The sequence below is a fragment of the Penaeus monodon genome, chromosome 7, assembly GCF_015228065.2.
Source record: "Penaeus monodon isolate SGIC_2016 chromosome 7, NSTDA_Pmon_1, whole genome shotgun sequence".
Classification (NCBI taxonomy): Eukaryota; Metazoa; Arthropoda; class Malacostraca; order Decapoda; family Penaeidae; genus Penaeus; species Penaeus monodon.
The window spans coordinates 2,957,196-2,962,195 of NC_051392.1; positions in this window are offsets into that span (position 1 = coordinate 2,957,196).

The window sequence follows — 5,000 nt, forward strand, 5'->3', positions numbered from 1 at the left end:
ATATATATATATATATATATATATATATATATATATATATATATATATTATACATATATATGAGGAGTGCCTGACTCATTCACCTTTCCGACACGCTAATTTCCTAACAACACATGGTAATATAATACATATAAGAACACATCAAAATGATAATCATAAAAGATAATAATAACAAATTATTAAATAGCTATACAACTATACAATAACAACAACAGTTATGACACAAATGAACATTGAAACCCACATACCTATACACAGGGGTGACTGACGCGTTCTTGTACCACAGGACGAGCAGTACAGGATCTTCAGGATTTTGCGAATTGATCTTGCAAGGTAATCTGGCTGTTGATCCTCGCTCTGCCGTGACTGCAACTAGCGTGCCTGTGGACAAAGGGAGAGAGGAAGTAAGGCAGAGTAAAATTGTTGATTAGATGGGGACGTTAGATAAAGGATGATTAGAAAGAAGGAGTGAAATAGGTGATTAGAGGGAATATAAGAGAGGAAGATTGGCAAAAGGAGTAAGACAGGTGATTGGATAGATTGTAAAACGGAGGAAGATTGGAAAAAGAAGGAATTAAAACAGGTAATTGGAGGGAATGTAAGATAGCAGACGATTGGAAAAAGGAAGGGAGGATGAGAGCAGGATAAGAAAGAGGGAGAAGATAGAGAGAATGATTGGAGGAAAGATGAGAGAGAGGGAGATTTGGTAAAACTTGGGGGGGAACATTAGATAGAGGAAAAAATGAATAAGAGATTGAGAAAGAGAGAGAAGGTTGATGAGAGGATTAAAAAAAAGAGGATGAAATAAAATACAGAGGGAGAAGATTGGATAAAAAAGGCATAGGAAAGTAAAATAATGATAGTGATAATAATAAATAAATAAAAGGATGAAAGAAAGCAAAATGAGAGGAAAAAAAAATTGAGTAAAACAGGTGATTAGATAGAATATACGATAGAGCGAGAGAAAAGAGAGAAGAGAAAAAAACAACAACAGAGAAGTAAAGAAAAGGGTTGAGGAAACATGCAACTGAATGAATAAATGGAAGAGGGGGAAAGATAATTAAATAGGTGAGGAAAGGAGAAGGAAAAGGAGGTTGGATAACGATCAGTAAACAGCTTAATGAATGGTAATATATACAGTACACAAGGCAGACGAGAAGGAGGAAGAAGAGGGAGTGAAATGGCGAGGAAAGATCTGATTAAATGGAACAGAATACAGTAAGCAGAGAGGGTAATTAGTGGGGCAAAAAAAAAAGAAAAAAAAGAGAAGCTGATGAGGAAGAGGAAGAGGAAACGACAAGAAAGACGAAGGATAATGGAAAGGAAAGTTGAGGAAATATGGTAGATTGGGAACAATTTAGGTTATGTAATTTGTTACGTTTTTGCCTTTCTTTTGTACGTAATGGACTGTGCTGTTCGTCCCCACACCAAGTCATAAATATAGCACAATACATAAATCATCACCCCCCCTTTTTTTAGGGGGGAAAAAATCTCGTTAATAGCATATACGAAACCCATCCTAAATCACGACAACCAATAGCCGGTTAAATAGATTACTTATCAAAAAAATAAAAAAAAAAGAAAAAAAGAAAAAAAAGTGACCATATACATGTGTGTGTGTGTGTGTGTGTGTGTGTGTGTGTGTGTGTGTGTGTGTGTGTGTGTGTGTGTGTGTGTGTGTGTGTGTGTGTGTGTGTGTGTGTGTGTGTTGTGTGTGTGAATGTATATTATATATATATATATATATATATATATATATACTATATATATATATAAATATATATTATATATATATAAACGAAAGGACAAAGAAGGGTCTTTCTCCTTGTGAACCGAAACCCTCTCGACTCCTCCTAGAACGAACCCGCTTCGAAGCAAAGTCCGAAGCAGTCTAAGAATGAAGAGGCTCTTCAGATCGCGGCGTCCACCTCCAGTCGCCTTAAAAAGGGACGGCAAGGAAAAAGCATAACATTCATTACTCGAGTAAAAAGAGGGAAAAAAAACTTTTATCGTAACAGCGTATAGTGTGAGAGGCTTGATGCATGGGAAACACGCAGGTAGGTTGGTCCGTTGTTTGTGTGGATGTTGTTGACTACTACCTCTATACAGTTCTACTGGTGTGTGTTACTGTATGTAATACGATTGTTGCATTTACTGCCAGCATACAGTACTACTAATGGTCTCTAGTACTGTACAAATGCGACTTTTACTACTGGAACAGTTGTATTATGTAGCAGCAATGGTACTACCTACACGGTGCAATTACAGCACAATGCTTTTGCTATTACTTCTGTTATACAATGGTGCTACTTCTATCTCTGTTACTACGGTTACTTGCTATGCCCTAAGGAGTTATATCATAGGTACTACAACAACAACCATTTATATTACTAACGCCATTCCCGTCACCACTACCACCACTACTAGTTTATACTACTTTATTACTACTACGCCATCTGTTGAGGATTTTGAAATAGAATCTACGTAACCCGACGCTGATAAATGCGTCGAAAGTGGCTTAATACTGTTACTAATACTGCTGTTGCTATGGTTACTACTGCTACTGCTACTACTACTAAAACTACCACTACCACAAAAACTACTACTGCTACTACTAAAACTGCTGCTGCTGCCATTACTACTACTACTACTACTACTATTGCTACTGGTGCTGCCATTACTACTGCAAAAAATATTGCTGTAACAACTACTTCTACTGCTACTACTACCGTTACTACTACTCCTTCCAATACTAGTACTACCACATCCACTACCAGCACCACTTGCTAAAGACGACCCGATTCGTCCATATAGCCTGGCGCTGATGGATACGAATGGGAGACGAATATGGACTGAGAACGACCCGTGACGACCTCTCCCGCGAAACATAAGTGGAAATGGACCCTGGTGACAGAATAGCCATTGTGTCGAGTTTTGATGGGCGCCTCGTGATGCATTGTCTGCTGGAGTGATTATTAACTGGGAAACCTTCCCTTTTCCCCTTTTTTTCATAAACATGCGAGTTTTTTTTTTTTTTTTTTTTTTTTTTATTGGTTTGTATCTTCCCTGTCAATTATTCCCTTATTCTTCTTTTGGTTTGAGATGTTTTATATTCTCATTTGATTATTATTTGACTATCATCCTTATTAAAGTCTTTTGATTTTCCAGGAAGGATTAGCAATTGCGAAACTCCTTTGTTTGTGTTCCAATTATCCTGTCTTTCTCTCTTACTTTCATTTCTCTTTTGTCTCTCTGTGGATCTTTTTCTGCACTTCTTTCTGTTTTATGTTTTCCTGTTTTCGCTCAGAGAATAGTTATTGTGAAATATCTTTTGTCTAAATGTTCCAGTAATTAAGATTTTTTTGTTTCTTTGTTTTCTTTATTATTGTTTTTCTTCTTATCCGTTGTGCGTTTTTAGAATTTTCCGAGAGAGACTTGTAGATAAATGTTCTACATACTTGCATTATCATTTTTCGTTTTTCTTTGTATTTCAGTTTTCCAATATTGGGAAAGTGTTTAGTAACTATTAATGTAAAGGTGTACACATTATCGCCATGGTCTTCATCTGAATTATTTACTTTTCTATTTCTATATCATAATCTTGTTATCTTCTCTCCATTTCTTTTTCACTCTCAGTTTCACTCTCTTTCGATTCTCATCTTCTCTTTCTATCTCTCTCTCTCTCTCTCTCTCTCTCTCTCTCTCTCTCTCTCTCTCTCTCTCTCTCTCTCTCTCTCTCTCTCTCTCTCTTTCCCTCCCTCTCTCTCCATTTCTCTCCATTTCTCTCTTAATTTCTTTTTATTTACTCAGTGTCCCCGTTTCCCCAACGAGGAACATGATCAAAGCTCTGTTACTTTTTAATCCCCGGGAAGAGCGACTGCCTCATTTTGAATGCAGCGAGACCATGTTTAAAAGAGCTATATCAGGCTAATGGATTAAAAGAAGGCACCGGAAAAGAAAAGTAGAGATGAATATTTATATTGTATTATTATTTTGTGAGTTTGTGAGTCAGTGTTTATCTTAGGGTGTAGTGCGAGTGTTAGCAAGGAGGAGGATGAAGAAATGAGTGTGGTTTTTGGTGCAGTAATGATGTTAATGAAGGGTATGTTGAAGTGTTGATGAATATTATGGTGATACGTACAATACATCAGATGAATATGAATACTGTTACTGTAATACTGTAAATGACATAAAAGTAAATAGTGCTGCATGACCTTAGATATCTAGTACGTCTATTTTGCTTTTACCCATTAACCATTAGATAAAACTGAATATAATATGACTACAAACGTAAGTAGTATTAATCCTTATTATGATAATGATAATAATGAAGATATACAAAAATGATAATGATGATAACAGCAATAACAAGAAAAAGAAGAAATGTGATTAAAGATAATTATGATAATTCAAATATAAATGTATATATACGAATTACAATAATAATATAACAGTAATAACATTAAAACAGTGATAATTATGGCAATTATAACAATGATAACAACGAAGATAATGATTGTAACTAGACAGATTACTCCTCACAGCTAAACATCAATACCAAATTAATTGATTAAATGAAATATATTAGACAAAAAAAAATAATAATAAAAAAAAAAAGATAATAATAGAAAAAGAACGAGTAACTAAAAATCACAACGAAAAGAGAAAAAAAGGAGAAAGAAGACAAAGAAAAAACAAACAAAACAAACAAAAAACAAATATTTGCCATCAGACAATCAAATCCCAGAGACCGGATTATCAAAAGTAAAACGGGAATCACCGTGTCTGGAGGTGATTGGACAAAGCTTGGTGATTAGGGGTCTGCCTGAGAGCAATCGATTAGACGTCTCCGCTTGCCTGTGTCTGGAGATGAGGAGGAGGATGGGGGGAGGGGGAGAGGAGAGAGGGAGAGGGGCGGGGGGGGGGCGATGGAGGAAAGGGGAATGGGGGAGGAAGGGGGGGGGGAGGAGTGGAAGTTGCGGGGGGAAGGAGGTAGGAAG